This window comes from Rattus norvegicus, chromosome 1 (assembly GCF_036323735.1).
Source record: "Rattus norvegicus strain BN/NHsdMcwi chromosome 1, GRCr8, whole genome shotgun sequence".
Taxonomy (NCBI): Eukaryota; Metazoa; Chordata; class Mammalia; order Rodentia; family Muridae; genus Rattus; species Rattus norvegicus.
The window spans coordinates 230,151,646-230,174,813 of NC_086019.1; the positions used below are offsets into that span (position 1 = coordinate 230,151,646).

General features: G+C 42.8%; 1 protein-coding gene across 1 annotated transcript in view; it reads left to right on the top strand.

Moving 5' to 3' along the window:
• LOC120100003 (40S ribosomal protein S12-like) overlaps nucleotides 1–23,168 on the top strand; it is a 673,396-nt gene that overhangs the window by 148,148 nt on the left and 502,080 nt on the right. The gene's annotated exons all lie outside the window — the stretch shown is intronic.

The window sequence follows — 23,168 nt, forward strand, 5'->3', positions numbered from 1 at the left end:
AAAAACAAAAACAAACAAAAAAATTGAAAACAAAAACCTCATTTGAGGGGAGTCAGCAGTGATCGTGGGGAAATGTTTACATTTTTTCCTTCAGAAATACCACTTTCTGATGATTTTATCTGATATTTAAAACAGGGAGCTATGGTGCACTCTAGTTTACCCGTGTGTTGCACATGGTGTGTAAACTCGGGGTTCCCACCTGCGGCGAGCTCCACATTTCACCCAGCGCATGCTCACCCCCATCTCAGCGTGGGTGCTCCTGCAGTGGGCACAGGGCACAGCTGACTCTGACTTCCAAGACGACAGCCATCACTCGCGCAGTGTTTTCTGTTTAACCAATGTAGTTGCATCAGTAGTTCTCTCAGAACTGCTTTTAACATCAGGGACTGGGAGCAGTCCATGAGCTAAAAAGGAAAGTGTTTTCTCACGAGAAAACATGTCAGGAAAAATAAAGAACACTTTCTACCTCTGTTTCAGATTTTGAAACGCTTATTTTAAACCAAATTTTAATTTCTGTGTCCAAAATAAGTTTTAAGGACATCTGTTCTTCCATATGAAATAGGTTAGGCTGCCTATTTCTCCCGAGCTCATGGGAAGGCTGTGCATAGGGTACTCCGAGCGCTGCCTTTTAGTGAGTGAGGAGTTTGGGATTGCCTAGCAACTTGCTAACTTGTATAAACTCAGCTTTCCCTCACAGAAAGAAATGAAGGAAAACCAAGTCAGTGAAAGACAATCTTTATTGTTTCAGGAGTAAATCTGTATGTGGCTTTTGTCAAACACTTAAATGGATATAAATGGATATAAACACAGCAACTTGTTTTAAAAGATGCACAATTTACTTCCCGGAAGAGTTGCTACTTGCCTTTTCAAGTTGTTGACAGACACACATTTGATATTCTCTTAGATGTTATAGCAACGTAACGTATAAACTCAAGGCTTTTTATTCTCTGTGATAAGTCCTGTTTCACGACGTCACGAAACAGGAACCAGCATTCTAATTAGATTTACTACATGGAGCTATGGTTCAAATAGGACTACTAGAGTTCATTGAACACTAAAACTATGAAACAATTACTTTTTATATTAAAAAGACCATGGATTTAACTTATAAAAATCCAAATGCAGGATAGTAATTTTTGTTTACTTTTTTAACCAAACTGAATTTTTTGAAAGACTATCGCAGGTGTTCAAAAAGAAAGAAGCCGTTTTATCTAATACTGTAAGTAGATGTCATTCATGGAAAATATACTAGTTTTAGAGTTAAGATATCTCCTCTCCTTGGTTAGGGAAGAAGAAAGCCCTTCACCATTGTGGAATGACACCCTGGCTTTAAGCTCCACATCACGCTTCTTTTGAGAATTATATTTGGTAGTTACAATTACAGAAACCAATTAGTTTGTCAGTTTGCAGATAGATTTAGCACAGTACTCATCACTCTGAGTAGATAAGCTGTTCTTTCACAGCGGATGAATGGTCTGTAACACTGTAAGATACTGATCTTTACAACTGTTTAATCAGTTTTATTTTTGTACAGTATTAGTGACCTAAGTTATTTTGCTGTCCCGTTTTTTGTAAATCAAATGAAATTATAAAAGAGGATTCTGACCGTAGGTATTTTGTACATATGTATATATGTTGTCCAAATAAAAATAATAAATGATAAAGATTAAATTGTTCCAGCCATATGTTCTTCCATAGGGGCCCATGCCACTCTGAGGAAGTTGCTCTGTTTACCTGAATTCACAGAGTCTCGTGACAAGCACAGAGGTGATATAGCCCTTAGTCTTTCAGCGATGCCGTGTTTGGACAAATGTGTCTGTGTTTACTTTTCACAGACTTCCCTGGGGGTACGCAGAATAGAGGTCACTTACACCCACTGTATTGTGTTAAAGAGGGATGAGGTAACAACGTGCTAGGGAGGGTTCAGAGAATGTTAAAGGCTTGGGCTGGACTGCTGTGATTGGTTAAGAGCACAGAAACTGGAGGTATCCAAAGCCAGGCAGGAGAGAAGGCATGGCAAAGAAAAGCGTGCGTGCGTGCGTGTTATTAAGTCCTTACTGGGTAGTAACCATGATACTAAGAGTTTAGGTTTCCCCTTTAATCCTTGCAGCAGCTTTGTGTGGTTTTGTCATCCCTATGTTTTCAGTGAGGAAACTGAGGACCAAATAACTTGGCAAGAGAAATGTTAGTAGTATAGACAGTCTATTTTGCCCTGCTGGAAACTGATCTCAGGGCCTTGTCATGATAGAGTTGTGTTTTTAGCCCTTTTAAACTTGCCCAGGCTGGCCTTGAACTTGGCCCTCCTGCCTCAGTTTCTTGTGTTGCCGTGGTTACAGACCTGCACTCCCAGGCATAGCTTAATAACTGGCTTTCTCCTTTTCTTCTTTCTGTCCCTGAAAAGGAGCCTCTCCCTCCCAATACTGCACCATCCCCAACCCATTCCTTTCCACTGAACAAAGCTTCAAAGAGGCTGGTTAAGAATGGGCCATGTGGCCCAGCCTGGCCTTGAACTCTCAATCCTTAGCCTCTCTAATGCTGGAATTAGATGGTGCTACAACACTCAACTCAAAATTCATCTTTGTTTCATATATAACTTTTAAAAAAATGCCCTGAAGGCATGTGTACTTGTGCTTTGACTGCAAGCCATAATGAAGTCAGATGTGTAATTTTCAACTTGAGGAATCCTGTTGGCATTCAAGATTTCAGATCTTGGATCACTTGGATTTAAAAAATGTGGGAGGTTCAATTGTTGTAGAGAACTGCTGAGTCACTCCCTCTTTCTCTGCCTGTCAGAAAGGATAGTAATTCACTGGGCTTACTTGATTGAGCACCAGGAATTACTGTCTGTGGATACAGAGTGAAACAATACACCAGGTCCCTACATGAGATTGGAGGAAAACACTTCATGAACAAGGAAACAGTTATCCCATGACCTCAGATAAGCATGATGGCGACAGTGCTGTGAGTGGCTGTGGCGTGAAGTAGGGAAGGCTCCTTTATAGAGAAGGTTCAAAGGTGGTCCCTCCAAGGTTGCTAAGCAGTCCAGCTGGCACATACAGGAGCCAGCATGCATAGATGTGGCAGGAGTCTGGGGCAAGTTAGGATGTGATTGCATTTGGGAGAACTTAGGAGGGCTGGCTGCATATGAACAGAAGATGAGAAAGGTGAGGCCCTGAAGAAAGTTCAGAGGCAGAGAGAGTGTTAAGTCTCATAGGGATTTCAATAGCTCGCTCTGGGTACTGTATGGATAACGGATACTAGAGGGTAATGGATACCAGAGTACAAGTTGGGTCACCAGCAAGGAGGCTGTCATCCTTGTCAGGTTGGTCACAGCACAAGGTAACTAGCAGTAGAGTTGGTTTAAATATGCCTGGCCCAGGGAGTGGCAGTGTTTGGACGTGTGGCCTTGCTGGAGGAAGTGTGCCACCGTGAGAATGGGTTTAAGACCCTCCTCCAAGCAGCCTTCAGTTCTGCAAAGATGTAGAACTCTCGGCTCCTCCTGAGCTATCCCTGCCTGGACGCTGTCATACTATACTGCCTATGATAATGGACTGACCCTCTGAACCTGTAGGCCAGTCTCAATCAAATGTCCTTATAAGAGTTGCCTTATTGTGGTGCCTGCTCGCAGCAGTAAAACTAACCAAGACACATGGCTAGTTCCAGGAAATATGTCCAGATACCATTTGGACTTGACATCAGGAGGTCACAAAAGAGAGGGAAGAGAGAAAGGGGTAGTGTCAGGAGGAAGACCACGGGTCCCTCCTCAGACATGTTTCAGTCTCATCTGGGGATACCTACAGCACAGTCAGAGATATTTAGAATTTAAACAAAAGTCTGGACTGGAGAGTCAGTTGTCACAGTCATAGGTGACAGTAACTAAAGCTGAAGGAGAGGAGAGTCCCTGGGGATGAAACAAAACAGTTCTTAGAGCCTAGAGCTGGCAGGCCAGGCATCTTGGTGCACATCTTGAATCCTAGCCTGGATCTGTGTAAATTCGGGCCAGCAGAGTGAACATGAACCACACAGGACTCAGGGAAAGGCAAAGAAGAGGCAGACAACTTTAGAGTGGCAGAGTCAGGGTGCGAGGGGAGACATCCTGTGTGAAAGGGCTGAGGGATTGAAGTGAGGCCAGTGCTGAAAGCCCCCATCGTGCTGAGGGATCTGATGGAGCTCACTGGAGACCTGGCAGAGCCATTTCACTCAAATGCCAGGAATCTGAATCTGGGTGGGCAAAGGAGCAAATAGGAGGGGAAACGCACAAAGAAATGGAGCCAATTCTTGCATATTTTGCAGAGAGCAAAAACAAAACAAAAAAATGGACTCAGTCAACACAGATTTGATCAATACACAGCAAGAAACAAGGGTGGTATACAGAAGGGACGAAGGGAGAAAATGGAGCCCACATGCCATGTAAATCTCCTTATAGAAAGTAGGTTCTCAACTTGAGTACAAGCGAAACTGCACGTGTGCGAATGTGTGTTTCACGTACATGTATTCTTTGTGCATGCTTGTATATGAGTCTGCATACTCGTGTGTGTGCATGCTTATGTGTGCCTATTTGTATGTGTGTATACCTGTGTGTGCAAGCTTCTGTGAGAGTGCATGTTTATTTTCTTAGAGACTCACTTAAAGTAAAACACAAAGGCTAAAAACAAAGCTGTTAAAACAAACAATGGCCAAAGAAAAACGGTTCAATCACCAACATAGCTCAAAACAGATACAACTAACAGAATTTAGGGTAGAAATAACCAGGGTCACAGAGGTGCTTTTATGTATCTATTATGTGACGACATGAGCATCTAATGACTCTTTATCAAAATACAAAGTAAAATGCTAAACAGAGGAGGAAGAAATGATGAAAACGTATCCCTAAAAAGGAATATGAACAATGTCAGTCCCACAAAATAGCTGGTGCTGCCCAGGAAATCACAGTAGCTCAGGTTAGCCTCACAGTCAAAGCAGTTGCTTCACTGCATCCAGTTGAGAGGTGAAAGACATCATTCCATGTTTATATATTTTTAAATATCCACAGAACTATATAACAAAGACTACAAACAGTGCATAGACTATGTCTTAGAGACTTTCTATTACTGTGATAACACACCATGACCAAGGAGACTTGTGGAAGAAAGTTTATTGGGAGCTTACGGTTTCAGAGAGTGAGTCCAAGGACATCATGGCAGAGAGCACGGCAGAGAGCACAGCAGCAGGCAGGCAGGCAGGCAGGCAGGCAGGCAGGCAGGCAGCAGGCAGGCAGGCGTGGTGTTGAGCAGTAACTGCGGGCTCACATCTCAACTCACACACTAGTAGGTGGCACAGAGAGCTGCTAATTGGGATTGGAGGTGGCTTTTGAAACCTCAAAGTGGCACACCTTCTCCAACAAAACCAGACTACATTATCCAATCACCAGGCAACAAAGGGAGTAGTTAAAGAGAATTAACAAAGATTTTAAAGCTAAAAGTTCTTGGAAAGCAGCCGCAGAAAGATCCGAAGCTCAGGAAGAGTGGAAGGGGTGGGGGATGGGAGATGGGGTTAGGGAAAGAGGGAGGGAAGTGTGGAGAAGACAAGAGTGACTTCCTTAAAAATTCTTAGGTCAAGCCAGGTATGGGGGGCCTACTCAGGAGGCAGAGGCAGGTGGATCTCTGAGTTCAGAGCCAGCCTGGTCTATACAACTAAAGACAGACAAGCCAGGTATACATAGTGAGATCCATTAAAAAGAAACTAATGGGCTTGAGAGAATGTGTACACAGTAGTTAAGTGCATATACTACTATTAAAGGACTCAGTTCAGTTCTCAGCACCCACACTGGCAGCTCATAATCATCTGTCACTCCACCTGAAGCCAGAGGATTCCAACAGCTCAGGGTAGCTTCCAGAGGAACCTGTACACAAGGGCACATACCTCAACCCAGGCACACATATACATAATTAGAAATAATAAAGATCTTTTAAAACTGCTTAGGTCACCCGGTGGTGGTGCTGTGTACCTTTCATGCCAGCACTTCAGAGTCAGAGGCAGGCAGATCTCTGAGTTTGAAGCATCCTGGTCTACAGAGTGAGTTCCAGGAAAGTCAGAGCTACACAGAGAAATCACAAAACAAAAACAATACAAAAAAGCCCAAACAAACTAAACAAACACAGAAAGAAAAAGAAAAAAAGAAAAAAATTATGTAGAAGAAAAATCAATGTGTAGAGTTGAAGGATATAAAAAGTAGGAAAAAATATTCAAAGTATACCCTAAATAGAGGAAACTTCGAAGTCTTTTTGTGGTGGTTTGAATGAGAATGGACCAATAGGCTTATGTATTTGAATACTTGATCCCCAGTTGGTGGAACTGCTTGAGAAGGATTAAGAGGTGTGGCCTTGTTACTGAGTGATTTCAAGGTTTTGAATTCTACGCTATTCCTAGTTAGTTCTCTTTCTGCCTTATGCTTGTAGATCAAGATGTATACTCTGAGCTCCAGCTCCAGCATCATGCCTGTCTGCCGGCTGCCAGACTCCTTGGCATGATGGTCATGAACTCTCAAAAGCTATGAGCACCGAATCAAACACTTCCCTAATAAATTGTCGTGGCCATGATGTTCTGTCACAGTAATAGCAAAGTAACTAAGACACTCCCTTGTACACTCATTCTTTGCTTTATATGCTTCATGAATGTGAAAATACAAATAGGCAGCAAGTTCAAGGAGCCATAAAATTAATAACTAAGAAAGATATAGGTAAGACGGGATTTAAACACAAATCCAAGAAGCAGAGCTTTGAAAAGACCTTCAAAGTTACACCGCGGTAAACCTAACAAGAAACAGGGACAAAAAATAACCTAATGTGAATGAAGAACACATAGCTATAGATATAATATGCTAATAATTTTGGACACTTTAATAAAAGCCTATTGATTTTTCTAGGAAAAGAATTCTGGTGAGTGAGGTGAAACTTATGAATATACTAAAATCTTTAAATGCAGTTGGTGGTGGCTGGGGTAGGGGGATGTGCCACCAGACATGGCAGTGTCTTTACCCAACAAACCATATGTCTATTTACTGGCCTGTGTTTCAATTTTAATAGCAGAAATATCATTTTAAAATAAACTATTTCTAGTTAGCTCGTGAAGTCACAGGCTTCATTACGACATTAGGATTAATATGCTGTGCATAATTCACAAGTGCGCATGCGCAGATGGATATATACTGAGTAAAATCTGACAAGTGATATAAAATAAGGCTTCATAAACAAGTCTCCATACTTTCAAAGCTATGTAATGTACGATAATGAAGCATAATTTCCTTGGGCAATTAACACAGACATAATTTGCTTTTGACTCATAGTTTAGGGACACAACGAGTCATAGCAGGGGGAGTGTAGTGGGGAACACAGCTCTGGCTGTGGCTGTAGGGGTATGAGGAAGCCAGTCACAATCCACAGGAAGCAGAGAATGAATGCTGCTGTGTTCCCCCTCTTTTTATTCAGTCTGGGAGCCCAGCCCATCGAATAGCGCTACCCATATTCAAGGTAAACATTCACACTTCAGCTAAACCTCTCCAGGTTAAGTAATCAACTCAAGTTAACAAGATTAACCATTACACGTGTTCATGATATATTTACTGAAAAATATGTATAGCATAGACCCTATTTAAAATATGTAAGGGGTATGTTTAGAAAATAAGCCAGGCAGTAGTAGTGCATGCCTTTAATCCCAGCACTCAGGAGGCAAAGGCAGGCAAATCTCTGATTTTGAGGCCAGCATGGTCTACAGAGTGAGCTCCAGGATAGCCAGGGCTTCAAAGAAACCCTGTCCAAAAAAAAAAAAGGAAGGAAGGAAGGAAGAGTAAAGAAGTCTCAGAAGGATCGGCAGAGTATTGATTCATGTCTTTAGAGACAAGATCTTGCTGTGTAGTCCTGGCTGACCTTTAGTTTGGTGTGTAGCTGAGGTGACCTTGAACTTCTGATCCTCTTGCTCTACCTCACAAGTACTTGGCATGCACCACCATACCCAACACTATTTTCCTCCAGTGCAAGGAAAAGCCCAGGGCCTCTGGCATGGCAGATAAGGCTCTACTCCTGAGTTACGTGCCCAGCCTTGTGGTCAAATTTCTAGAGTGAAAGTAGATTTTGTTTATAAAAGAGGAAGAAAAGATATGCCCAGAAACAAATCTAATGCCATGGACATCCCAGGACAGCAGCCCAAGCCCCTTGGTCTGTAGGAAACCTGCTGTGTGTCCTTACCTGAGTGAGGCTTGTTGACTTTGGGCTGCCTGCCCCACCCACTAGAGAGGCAGCTCATCTGTGGGGTCCCATCTGGAAGCCATCTTGGGTTGACATAGGGCTGTGTCTGGCTGCTAGGACGGTCACAGCCGAGCTGTGAATTCTTAAGGTCTCTTATCAGTTCTCTAGTTCAAGTAGCCTCTTTTGACCTTGGCAGTGAAGCGCTTTGCTTCTTGTGTTTCCTTTCAAGTGCAGGAGCTGAGTTCAGTCTTTTCTGTTCCTGCCTGCAACCATCCATTCAGTTCTTCCTAGGTAAAGATGTCACGTTTAAAGTTTGCCGAGGAGATTTGCCCATCGCCCGTTCTTAGCTGGGTCTGATGAATTTCTCTCAGGCTCTGGGTCCTCTTAAGAAAAGCCACTTTCAAAAGTAATATCCTGTAACTTCACCCGGATAGTAGGCTTTGTGCATGTCTAGGGTTGCACCAAGCAGGCTCTATGGTTTCACTTCTCTTCTCTCAGAGTGCATGTGGCTGGCCCTCAATTAAGTTAAAATCCTTGAGTCCACTCTTCTCACATTAGCTTCGTTCACGAGAATGACCTTGAAGAGGGTATTTGGTGTTTGCAAAATTATAGCCCTTGGTTAGTTTTTGTGCAGCCAGGAAACTGAGAACGGTTTTTATCTCTTTAAATGGTTGAAAACATAAAAGAGAGCTGTATTCCAAACACATAAAGAACAGAAGCAATTCAAATGGAAGTGTTCATAGTAAAATGTTATTGCAATGCAGCTATTCATATGCATTTATATATTGTGACTCTAAGGCAGGTGAATGGCTATGGCAGAGACTAAAGAGCCCACAGTGACTGTACAGGAAAAGTTTACAACCCTAACCCTAGCTCTTGGCTATTATCTTCTTTTGTAGAGAAAGTATTGGGGATCAAACCTAGAATCTCATGCATACTAGACATGTGCTTTATCACTGAGCTTTATTCCTAGACCTCTTCTTACTTTTGAGACAGGATCTTATCAAGTTGCTCAGGCTGGCCGTCCATTCATTCTGTAGGCCAGGCTAGGCTTGAATTTACAATTCCCCTGCCTCAACTTCTTTGTAACGTGCCTGTAACACTAGGCCCAGAGTGGTACTTTTCCTTTTTATTAGACAAGGACTTGGGTAGTCAGGCTGGCCCCAAATTGGAATGTACGTACGTATACACACACACTGTCTAGGATGACATTGGGCTTATGATTCTTCTGTTTCTACCTCCCCGGTGCTGGGATTACAGGCTTATATCACATCCTGTTTATAAGATTTTGAGGGTCAAACCCAGGATCTTTGATGGCTGAGCAAATACTACCAACAGCTATATTCACAGCCTCTATTTTTTTTCCTTTATATTGTTTTAGCTTAGTGGTGGTTTAAATTAGAATGGGCCCCATTGGGACACATGTTTGGGCCCCAGTGAGTGGAACTGTTTGGGAAGGATTAGGAGGTGTGTCATTGGGCTTTGAGGTTTCAAAACCCTGTGCCAGGCCCAGCTCCCCCACCTCCCACCCTCCGCTTGGAAACTGTGGATCTGATATGAGATTCAGTTACTTTAGTGCCATGCTTGCCTGCCTGCTGACGTGCTCTCTACCATGGTGGCCATGGACTAACATCCTGAAACTGTAAGCAATCCCCCAGCTGGATGCTTTCTCCTAAAAGTTGCCTTAATCATAGTGCCTCCTTACAGCAATAAAATAGGAAGTCCAATTTATCATTTTATGACTATGAACATTTTACCCGAATGTATATATGTGTAACATGTACATGCTTAGTGCCTGAGGTCAGAAGAGGGAATCAGATTTCCCGGAATTGGAATTATGGATGGTTTTGAGCCAACATGTGGGTGCTGGGAATTGAACCTGGGTCTTCTACAAGAGCAACAATACGCTTAATTGCTAAGACCTTTCTCCAGCTCCTTTTATGTTTTTTAAAAGAGGAGTTTAAAAAATGAGAAAGGAGCTATTCACAGAAATCCTTTTTTTTTCTTTCTTTCTTTTTCTTTTTTTATTTTTGAGACAGGGACTCACTATATAGCCTCAGTTGGCCTGAAACTGGATATATGTAAACCAGGCTGGCCTCAATCTCTCAAATGCACAAACTCAAACTGCCTGTCTACGAAGTGTAGAGATTAAAAGCACATGCTACCATGCCTGAATAGCATTTTTAAAAACTTTGAAGACTTACCTTCATATTCTCCATTTCTGCCAACTAACACCAGTGTATACACAAGTTTGTGTTCACAAAAGTGTGACACTGTGAAAGTTCGTTTCTAGTTCTTCTGCTTGTGTGCTGGTTAGGTGCTGCCAGGCCAAGATCTGCACTTAGGGTTAAACTTTTAGCATACAGGTTTTCTTCTGAAGCTTCCTTCTAATCCCATTTACTTAGCATAATAGCAAGCAAGCTTGCTTCCTGTTAATTCTGGGGAAAGTCTAGGTCTTCCAGCTGCATGTTTACCAGCAGAGAACCCTTAGTCTTACAGCTTGTTTTCCCAAAGCAGTAAGTTCCTAGCCCCATTTCCTTCTTCTTTTCTTCTCCAATCCCTTAGTGTTAGTATTATGTGTGTGCACATGAGAATGCAGGTGCCCTTGGAAACCAAGAAAGCATTCATCTTAATCCCCTGGAATTGGAGTTGTTGCAGGCAAATTGTGAACTGCCTGATGTTAATATGGTTGTTGGGAATTGAACTTGGGTCCCTTTTCAAGAGCAGTATGCATGCTTCACCCCAGAGCATCTCTCTAACCACACAGCCCCTTCTTTCTGAATATACTTTGCCTGTAGGCTCTATTTGCTCAGAAAGATGTATCATCAAAGCAATGGGATAATAGGAGAGTTGATTGGGTTTTACTTTGCAGCACTGGGGATCAAACTCAGGGCCTTACACATACAAGGCAAGCACCCTGCCACTAAACCACACCCCCAGCCCAGTCCAACCCATCTCAGCTTCTTTGGCGTTGGGAGTCCCCTTTCTTCAATGTGTCCATGGTCATATACTTTTTAAGCAAGGCAAATTCTCTAGTATTCTGCATGACTAATACACATGTGACAAACCAGAACAGGTCTGAAAAGCCGAGGCTCTCTAGAGGGGCGCTAAGTTGTTGGGTTTCCTCAGCAACTCTCATGCCCTGGACACACTGAGCGTTCATTATGTCGTGGCTCTGCTATCCAGGACTCCAGCTACCCTCATCTTCATGGAAGTGGAGGGCAGCACATGTGAAAGGACCCATTTCTCTGACCCAAGCGCAACACTGATGTACAACTCAGGGTTTCAAATCTCCTCTGTGGTCAGCATGTTTCCTTTTCTACAGATGTAATAGAGAATTGGTTTAAAGCCTAAACAGAGAGTCTCTCTGTGTCCCGGTTAGCCCTAGGTAATCAGATTTGAACATCCTAAAAAAATCATTTTCTGGTATTACTACCCAATGAAATGCCAACAGACCTTTGAAACTTCTCCAAACAATGAACTTTTACATATTATTTCACCTATGTTTATTTTTGTTATGGAAACTTATCATTGGCATTTGTTTGTCTTCAGAATCTTCTGAGGGAATGCTTCTACCTTCAAATACTTTAAAGTGTTCTGTGGAGGAAATGTCCAAGGTTTATGTACTCCCAAAGAGACTGCCAACAGGGCTGGAGACATGGCTCAGCGAGCGGTTAAGAGCACTGACTGCTCTTCCAGAGGCCCTGAGTTCAATTCCCAGCAACCACATGGTGGCTCACAACCATCTGTAATGGGATCCGATACCCTCTTCTGGTGTGTCTGAAGGCAGCTACAGTGTACTCACATTCATGAAATAAAGATTAATGAGAGAGAGAGAGAGAGAGAGAGAGAGAGAGAGAGAGAGAGAGAGAGAGAGAGCAAGAGCGAGCGTGCGTGCCTGCCTGCAATTTAAATTTCCATTTTCCTAAAGCTCCTGATTCTACTGCAATCCTAATGAGAAAATGTCTACAGACTCACCATGGGGTGGGTGGTGCTCCTTTTTAATCCTATTATATGGGGGCAGAGACAGGCAGATCTCTGTTTGAGGTCAGTCTACCAAGATCCAGGCTAGGCAGGGCTAAGTAGTGAGACCCTGAATCTAAAAACCAAGAACTCACAATAATAAGATTGGGCTAGAGGCTTAGTGGGTAAAGCTAAGGTCAGGGTCTCTATATAGCTTGGTCTGGTCTAGAGCTCTGACACTGGTTTTCAACCTTCCTAATGCTGTAATCTTTAATAAAAACAGTTCCTCACATTGTGGTGACCCACAACCATACTTATTTTTATTTTAACTTCACAACTGTAATTTTGCTAGTTACGAATCATAAAGTAAATATCTAATATGCAGGATGGTCCTAGGTGACTCCTGTAAAAGGTCTGTTTGATCCAAAGGAGTCAAGACCGAGGTTGAGAACCTGTGTTCTATGTAGCCTTGGCTGGCCTGAAACTCATCACCTCTACCTTTGTCTGCAACTGTGATGCTGTGAATACTAACATGTACATGCTACCAAACCAGACAGCATCATTATTAACTATACATATAAGAAGTCTGCATCAATATAATACCAGGGTCTGTAGCAGTGACTAAGAGGGTAAAGACGCTTTGTGCTAAACCTGACGACCTGAGTTCAATCTTCAGGACTCACAAGGTGGAAGGAGAGAACCAACTCTGTATCATCTCTACATGTAATACACTCCCTCCTACCACGACAAATACTTCAAAATAGCACATAAGATGCTTAAAAATCGGTATATAACACTGTGGAATGACTAAAGCAATTCATTTAATTTTTTTTAAAAATGATTTTTAAAACTTTTATTTTATGTGCATGTTTTGCCTCCAAGCATGTCTGGGTGAGTTGTCGGATCTTCTGAAACTGGAGTCACAGACGGTTGTGAGATGCCTGCATGTGGTGACTGGGAGGAGCACGCAATGCCCCTAACCATTTTCCAGCCCTAGGGCAATCCATTTTAAAACAAGCATCTGAGGGGGGGGGGTGCTGGAGAGAAGGCTCTGTGGCTAAATGTACTTAATGCTCTTTCAGAGGGCCCAGGTTGGTTCTCAGCACCAACATGGTAGATCATACACATACGTGTAGCAGCACTCATGAACATAAATTTAAACTATAATGAGGAAATTAAAACAAGTATTTGGTCACAATTCTATCCATGTGTTGCTTCTTCATCCTACGAGGTTCTTCGTTTCTAGACTTATCTTGTGCCTTCACCCCACCCCTTCCTCTGGGGTACTCCAGCAGGCCTCCCCAGCCACTCAGACTGGCCTGATGCTCACCATTAGAGAGCTGCTTTTGTCTTCTACAATTTCTAAGTGATATGAGTAAGTCCCAAACTGCAAAACTCTCTTTTCTGGCTGTGAGAAGCAGCTCCCTTGGTTGGAGAAAACAAAGGGCACTGAACTGAGGGCCAGGGATGAACCTGGCCATGAGCTGTGTCTGGCTGTGCCTGAATCTCCACTCTAGCCCTGGGCTTCCTGGTTTGTAGGTGGGTGAGAAGCATGCACGTGGGACCACAACCTCTGCAAGTCATTCTCTTTGGGTTTTTTTTTAAGGAACGGTTCCTCACTGAGATTTGGGGCTCCTGAATTAGTCTACCCTAGCTGGACAGTAAGCCCCATGATGCATCTGTGTTTGCTTTCCCAGGAATGAGATTAAAAGCATGCACAACCACACCTGGCTTTTTCCGTGGGCGCTGCCAGACACTCGGCCCCTCACTCCGGTGTGGCAGACCGTACTTCTGTTTGTGCCTTCATTAACGTTAGGCCTCTCTTACCTCTCAACCAAGGATTCTGTCACGTGACAAATTTCTACAAGTTGATGAGAAAATCTTAAAGTAACAAAAGGATTGAAATGATTACTTCGAATCTCTTATGATTTGGTGTTTAATTTATTATAGACCAAAGAGCGCCATGATGTTTTATTGACCCAATGGTGTTTTTAACCATTTTTCTAGAAGTGAATATGGGTGAAAACAGGTAGCAATTTGAATGAACCACAGATGTCAAACCTCACCAGGCTTTTAAGTTCCTCTGGATATATCTGAGTTTTAAATTATTTAGACTTATTCTGCTGCTTAAGCAACAGTTTCATCATCTAAAAATGTTCTCTTTAAGTAAATTGCCTAAGAGCAAATTGCTTTAAAAAATCATTATTTTCTACACCTACTTCACACATTGATATCTGTTCATTCCAGTGAAATGTACAAAGTATGAAAACATTGTTGTTTTTTTTCTTTTCTTTCTTTTTCTTTTTTTCGGAGCTGGGGACCGAACCCAGGGCCTAGCAAGCGCTCTACCACTGAGCTAAATCCCCAACCCCACGTTGTTGTTTTTGAGACGGGGTCTAATATAGCCCAAGCTGATTTGAACTCATTACATAGTAGACGATAACCCTGACCTCCTTCTGCCTCCCTCTCCCCAGTGCTGGGCGATAGGCACTGCCATGCCCTGATTAAGATGCATAAGAGTACCTTAACCCCAACAAGTTAATTTTCTTAAATAGAGAGAACTGTGTATTTGTTCTTAGGTAATTTTTTTACATTTAAATAGCTTTGATATGTTTTTTTCAAAAAGAAAAATCTCCGATTACAAATAAGATGATCGAGCTTGAAGGGGCTCGAGACCCCAAAAGTACAACAATGTCAAGCAACCAGAGCTTCCAGGGACTAAGCCACTACCTAAAGACTATACATGGACTGACCCTGGACTCTGACCCCATAGGTAGCAATGAATATCCTAGTAAGAGCACCAGTGGAAGGGGAAGCCCTGGGTCCTGCTAAGACTGAACCCCCAGTGAACTAGTCTATGGGGGGAGGGCGGCAATGGGGGAGGGTTGGGAGGGGAACACCCATAAGGAAGGGGAGGGGGGAGGGGATGTTTGCCCGGAAACCGGGAAAGGGAATAACACTTGAAATGTGTATAAGAAATACTCAAGTTAATAAAAAAAAAAAACAAATAAGATGATCAATTTTTATGCCACATTCCTGAAAAGTTCGAAACCTTTTGAATGAGCACTGGAATAGAAGACACTGTCAGGGTGACTTCCCCCTTACTGCCTGTGAAGACGTCATAACCCAACTATCCACCAGAGAGGCTGTTATGACAGATGTGGAAAATGCAAAACAATTAGCAGCAGAAAAGAATGAGACAGTATGTATGACAGAACAATTGTCAAGGTGCATTTTGTGAACTGATGATTTAATCAATAGTTATTTATTGAGCACCTTCTGAATGCCAGATACTATCATAAGCAACAGGGAAACAGAAATCAGGGCAGCTAAATTCTCTGAATCTCATGAGTACATTATTATATTTCTATTCGTGAAGTTTTTAAGAAAGCATGTTATATACTATTACATGTAGTGTACTTATACATAACAGTCTATATACTATAATAACATGTATATATGACAATATATACATCATTTTGGTTATTTAAACTATATAGATACCATTTTACTAGTATACACACACATTCATACACACACACATACACACACACACACACACACACACACACACACACACAGCTTTTGCTTTTTAGAGACCAGGGTCTCATGTACCCAAGAGAGGTTACCTGTGTGGCTGTTATGACAGATCTGGAAAATGCAATAGAATTACCAGCTGAAAAGAATGAGACAGTTATCGGTGACAGGGAGCAAACTTCCAAGGTGCATTTTGTAAGCAATATACAAATAGCCTTGACCTGACTATAGCAGAATATAACCTTCAAGGTTTTTCTTTTGAGGCTGGGTCTTGATCCCTGGCCGTCCAGAACCCACTATGTAGACCAGGCTGACCTTGAACTCAGAGACCCACCTGTCTCTGCCTCCCAAGTACCAGAATTAAAGGTATGTGCCATCATGACCAGCATCTTGACCTCTTTTTTTTTTAAATTTAGAGAATACTTTATTAGTTTTTGTAATCAAACCCACGTAGATAAGACCTTACATATTTAATACAGTGTGTTACCCCTGTACAAATGGAAAAAACTTAAGTTCAACATTTCTAGACCAATATGGCTGTTAATTTCTGTACAGTGCCAACTCAACACAGTAAACGGGGATACTTTTTTCCAAAGTTGACAGCACAGCTAAAGTTTCAAAAAATTCAAATTATATATCTGTATATATATATATTTATATTTATATAAAAAGACCAATAATAGCAGTGTGTTATGCATCAACAGCAGCAACAGCTTTTCCAGGTTCTGCAGTCATCTGAACAAAACTGTAGAGACATCCAGCACACTCCATTAAGAAAAAAAAAAAAAGTAAAAAAACAAAACCCAAGAAAACAGCACAGTTCTGTTACTCTTGTGGTACCTGGCACCATTTTTTTTTTAAATTAGCTTCTCAATCATCATCTGGAAAGAAAACATTCTGAGCAACATCATTAAAAACAGTTCTGATAAAGCACTGTCACTACTACGTATCATAAAGCAGGTACAAGCTATTTTACATCCACAGAGGTATGATACAGTACTGTCCTACATCTATAATACTAGAGGATACAATTTAAAAGGCATTATTTGAGACTTGATTCTACTTTTCCAGCAGAGGGCCCAAAGGATGGTGTGACACAGCTTTGTAAAGAAACATACTCTAGACAGGATTTCCTTTCACTAGTGGCACAGTTCTAAGGATTCATTCTCTCCATGAATGTCAGCTAAAACCGTTATTAAAAAAATGAAATATCCCTAGAACAAAACCGTATAACCACCGGATTCACATGAAGATGACCTAGTGGAGACAAGCTGGACCTCACCTTACCAACAAGCTATCAAATCTGTTATGTTTAAACAGTGAGACCTCCAAGGAAGTAGTGCTTCAAAGCTTCGGACCACAATCAAACACAGCATCCTTTTCAACAGAAGCAGAAGCTCATCTGAATATGCTCAAGGATGCTGACATCAACATTTAATCATCTCCTCACTCATCCAGGAAGAAGGGGAGATCAGTTACTACTGTACTTTATTGTGTTCAACCAAATCACCATGTTACAAAAATAGCAAGCTGCCATAATAAAAAATAAGGCTCCTCTATCCAGCACCAGATAGCATCACTTTACTTTCAAGCCTAGAAATTGCACACTTGTATATAAACCAACCGAAGATGAGGATTGAGAGTTCATCTTGGTGGATTTTTCCTTTGATGAATATGAAGTGTCCTTCCTTATCTTTTTTGATGACTTTTAATTGAAAATTGATTTTATTTGATATTAGAATGGCTACTCCAGCTTGCTTCTTCTGACCATTTGCTTGGAAAGTTGTTTTCCAGCCTTTCACTCTGAGGTAGTGTCTGTCTTTGTCTCTGAGGTGTGTTTCCTGTAGGCAGCAGAATGCAGGGTCCTCATTGCGTATCCAGTTTGTTAATCTATGTCTTTTTATTGGGGAGTTGAGGCCATTGATGTTGAGAGATATTAAGGAATAGTGATTATTGCTTCCTGTTATATTCATATTTGGATGTGAGGTTATGTTTGTGTGCTTTTCTTCTCTTTGTTTTGTTGCCAAGATGATTAGTTTCTTGCTTCTTCTAGGGTATAGCTTGCCTCATTATGTTGGGCTTTACCCTTTATTATCCTTTGTAGTGCTGGATTTGTAGAAAGATATTGCGTAAATTTGGTTTTGTCATGGAATATCTTGGTTTCTCCATCTATGTTAATTGAGAGTTTTGCAGGATACAGTAACCTGGGCTGGCATTTGTGTTCTCTTAGGGTCTGTATGACATCTGTCCAGGATCTTCTGGCCTTCATAGTTTCTGGCGAAAAGTCTGGTGTGATTCTGATAGGTCTGCCTTTATATGTTACTTGACCTTTTTCCCTTACTGCTTTTAATATTCTTTCTTTATCTTGTGCATTTGGTGTTTTGACAATTATGTGACGGGAGGTGTTTCTTTTCTGGTCCAATCTATTTGGAGTTCTGTAGGCTTCTTGTATGCCTATGGGTATCTCTTTTTTTAGGTTAGGGAAGTTTTCTTCTATGATTTTGTTGAAGATATTTACTGGTCCTTTGAGCTGGGAGTCTTCACTCTCTTCTATACCTATTATCCTTAGGTTTGATCTTCTCATTGAGTCCTGGATTTCCTGTGTGTTTTGGACCAGTAGCTTTTTCCGCTTTACATTATCTTTGACAGTTGAGTCAATGATTTCTATGGAATCTTCTGCTCCTGAGATTCTCTCTTCCATCTCTTGTATTCTGTTGGTGAAGCTTGTATCTACAGCTCCTTGTCTTTTCTTTTGATTTTCTATGTCCAGGGTTGTTTCCATGTGTTCTTTCTTGATTGCTTCTATTTCCATTTTTAATTCCTTCAACTGTTTGATTGTGTTTTCCTGGAATTCTTTCAGGGATTTTTTTCGATTCCTCTCTGTAGGCTTCTACTTGTTCTCTAAGGGAGTTCTTTATGTCTTTTTTGAAGTCCTCCAGCATCATGATCAAATATGATTTTGAAACTAGATCTTGCTTTTCTGGTGTGTTTGGATATTCCGTGTTTGCTTTGGTGGGAGAATTGGGCTCCGATGATGCCATGTAGTCTTGGTCTCTGTTGCTTGGGTTCCTGCGCTTGCCTCTCGCCATCAGATTATCTCTAGTGTTACTTTGTTCTGCTATTTCTGACCGTGGCTAGACTGTCCTATAAGCCTGTGTGTCAGGAGTGCTGTAGACCTGTTTTCCTGTTTTCTTTCAGCCAGTTATGGGGACAGAGTGTTCTGCTTTCGGGGGTGTAGTTTTTCCTCTCTACAGGTCTTCAGCTGTTCCTGTGGGCCTGTGTCTTGAGTTCACCAGGCAGGTTTCTTGCAGGGGAAAAGTTGGTCCTACCTGCGGTTCCAAGGCTCAAGTTTGCTCGTGGGGTACTGCCTAAGTCCTCTCCACGGCGGCAGCAACTGGGAAGATCTGCGCCACTCTTTCCGGGAGCCTCCGTGCACCAGGGTTCCAGGTGGCATTTGGTGTTTTCCTCTGGCGTCTGGATGTGCACAGAGTGCAGTCTCTTCTGGTTTCCCAGGCGTGTCTGCCTCTCTGTAGGTTTAGCTCTCTCTCCCACGGGATTTGGGTGCAGAGAACTGTTTATCTGGTCTGTTTCCTTCAGGTTCCAGCAGTGTCTCAGGCGCAGGGGTCCTGCCGCTCCTGGGCCCTCCCCTACGGGAACCCAGAGGCCTTATACAGTTGCCTCTTGGGCCAGGGATGTGGGCAGGGGTGGGCAGTGTTGGTGGTCTCCTCCGCTCTGCAGCCTCAGGAGTGCCCACCTGATCAGGCGGTGAGGTCTCTCTCCCACGGGGTTTGGGAGCAGAGAGCTGCTGCGGGCCGGGATCCGCGGGTGTGGGGCTTCCGGTAAACACAGGAAGTCGCATCTTGACCTCTTAATCCTGCCTCCTAAGTACTGATTACAAGTATAGACCACACCAGACAAACATAAGTCTACGTTTAAACTGGTAAGCATACAAATATATAACACATAGGGTTTTATGTAGCACAAAGTGGCCTTCCCAACAGTCCTGCCTCAGCCTCCCAGGTGGGAGGAGAATAGATGAGTAGCACCACACCTGGGGTGAGAGGACAGGATCACTAGTCTGGCCTAGAACTTGCTAGGCTGGAGAATGACCTTCAATGTCCTTAGTCACCCATCTCTGCTTCTGAAGCACTGGAGTCACGGGTATATGTTACTGCACAGCTACTGACGTGCTAGGGATGGACCCAGGACTTTGAGTGCCAGGCAGACACTCTACCAACTGAGTAACGTCCCCAGTCTTGTTCCTGAGACAGGTTCTTGTTAGCCCTAGCTGGCCTGGAGTTCAGTAACCAGGCAGGCCTTAAACTCATGCTAATCCCTCTGAGGGATGAGATAAGGGTAGATGTCCTACCATGCCTGGAGTAAAGTGAACACATAACTGTTAAAATGTAAAAATTATATGCAGTAATTATAATCTCCCATTTAAGTAGATTAGCATCATTTTTTAAGGTCAAAGAACCAAAGCTGGAAAGCCATGACCAGAATTACCCATTGATCACTCAACCTGTCTGCTTCTCTATAGTGTTCTAGAAGCTTTTTGAAATGATAAAAAGTGTATTAGACAAACTGGAGCAAGAGGCAAGCAAAAGCAGAAAAGCATAAATCATAAAAAAGGAGACTATTAAAATATTAAGGGGCTGGAGTGATGGCTCGGCAGTCAAGAGTAATTAACGGTCTTCAGAGGATTCAAGTTTGGCTTCTCGCTGGTTGGCTCACAACTGCCTTAACGCCAGCTCCAGGCAATCTAATGCTTCTGGCCTGTGTATGTATCTGCATGCATGTGCACACATGCACAGAAATATAATGTTTAAAATCTAAAATACTAATAGTATTAAAGAAGAACACACAGAAGATGGAGTAAGTGGGTACTGTTAGTGCCTATACTAAAACAAGACCTGGTCATGTACAAGTTTGTGAGAAGCTTAGAGGTGGCGTTAGATAGTGAGGCATGTGAGAGGCAGGCAGGCACGCGTGCGCACCCAAACACACACACACACACACACACACACACACACACACACACACACACACACACACACAGAAACTCGCGTGCATGCGCAGAGGATATCAACAGACCTGAGTGAGCCAGGCCTCCTAAATTTTTCCAAACAGCTCCAAAGACCAACACATTTTACTGACGGTAAGAGGCAGAGTGGGGTGAGGTTTGCTGTAGGTGGTCAGGTGCTTGCAAAGTTTCAGTCTTCTGCTGGAGCAAACTCAAATGGAGCAGTAAAGATAAAAATCATCAGGAACCAAACGCCCTCCCCTCCTCAAAAACCAGTGTAGCTGTGGAAGCTGGTCCCTAAAAAGGAGATCGCCTAGTGTGATGGTGTTCACTGTCACTCGGTCTAGAATCATCGGGGATGGGCTTCTGTGCAGCTTGAAGAAGACTGTCTGGGTTGTATTAGTTGATGTGGGAGACCATGTTAATTGTGAACAAAACGACCCCATGGGCAGGGAATACACGACTGTATAAAGGGGAGAAGTCGGCTGAACATACATGCATTCATTGTGGTTTCTTACTGTGGTCACAATGTAACCAGCTCCTTCAACTTCCCGCTGCCTTCACTTCATCAGTACAAAACCATTTCCCACAGTTTATTTCAATACAGCACAATGACTTCTCCTTTAGGACTGGTGAGAGGAGATCAAAGCACCAAAGAGAAGAGGCACCTCACAGAACAGGCAATGTCATAGTCCACCTCAGTGCCATAACAAAATGCCCGAAACCCAGGACTTCACAAAGAATGCTGGTGTGGAGGCTCACACCTATGAATACAACACTTGGGTGGCAGAGGCAGGAGGATTGCCACAAAGTTGGGGCAAGCCTAAATTATAGTGTGAGACTTGTTTTACAACATTCAAAAGAAAGGAAAGAAAGAAGGGAGGCAGGGGAGGGAAAGCAAGATGTGTGTGTGTGTGTATGTGTGATTAACCTCAGTTCTGGAAATCTAAGCAGACAGTGCAATCTAAACTAGCTTCTGGTATGAGAGGGGACAGGGGACTGAGCAGGGAGGATGCAACAGAGATTCCTGGCAGGGTATAGCTAGCATAGACTCCCAAGAGGCCAGTCTGCTTATAACAATCAGCTCTTGTGAGCATTAGTCTAGTTGAAGAACTAGATAGAACACCCAAGAGCTGAGCATTTATCCCTTCTGAGGCCCACACTCCCAATGATTACATCTTCTACTTTTTTTTTTTTTTGGTTCTTTTTTTCGGAGCTGGGGACCGAACCCAGGGCCTTGCGCTTCCTAGGTAAGCGCTCTACCACTGAGCTAAATCCCCAGCCCCCATCTTCTACTTTTTTAATTATTTGTTTAATGCATATGAGCACACTGTAGCTGTCTTCAGACACACCAGAAGAGGGCATCAGATCCCATTACAGATGGTTGTGAGCCACCATGTGGTTGCTGGGAATTGAACTCAGGACCTCTGGAAGAACAGTCAGTGCTCTTAACCACCGAGCCATCTCTCCAGCCCCTATGTCTACCACCCTTTGATACTGGGCATCAAGCTTCCAGCCCATGTACAGCTGGATGACAAACCATAACAAGACAAGTGTGAAAAAGGCAAAAATGGAGGAATAGATTTTAAATGACAAGAACTCTCTCAGAGTCACAACTAGTCAAAGTGCTGAGAGTAAATGACCTCTCCACGGCTCAGGGAGTGGTTCAAAGGTAGGAGCTCAAAGGGAAGAGTCAGGGGAGTGGTGTGGTGCCTGCAGAGTACCATGTTCTAGGCATGACCTGCAGAGTACCATGTTCTGGGCATGACTCCATTCACTCTGGAGGTGTCGGCCTCGATTATATGCATCAACATGTCTGGACCTCTCACAAGGCTCCACCTCTCCCTGCGGCTCTATAGGCAGCTGTGGTTGCTGGGAGATGGGAAGCCATTTGTTAGGTGGTCATCTGCCCATGATTCTGTAAATGATTCTCTACCCTCATTACTGAAAGGAACCTCGATCAATGGGCAATGAAAAGGAAAAAAACAAAAACAAAATCCAGAACAGACAGACAGGAAAGCAGACTAGCCAGCCACGGCGGTTATGACGGGGGACAGAGAGACCAATGCAAGCGACCATGGCTAGAAACATAGTGAAAAACTGTAAAAAGTAAAAGCCAGAAACTTCAAAGACGCTAAGAACACTTGGGTGTTCTTCTTTACAGGCAAGAGTCCTAGAGTGCTACAATGTGCTAACAGGTTTAAAAGGAATACAACAATAAAGAGAGGGGATGAGTGGGGTGGGGTGAAGAATATGAACCACAGGAAATGATTGGTTCCTAATAGGCTTTTAATATCAATATCAAACTTTTATTCATACATATTTTGCTTAGAAAAGCATTTGGAGTGATGCACTCAAGAGAAGGATATGGAGGTCATACAGAATCCAAGGAGGCAGTCTGTCCTCGGGCTAAGACTCTACGT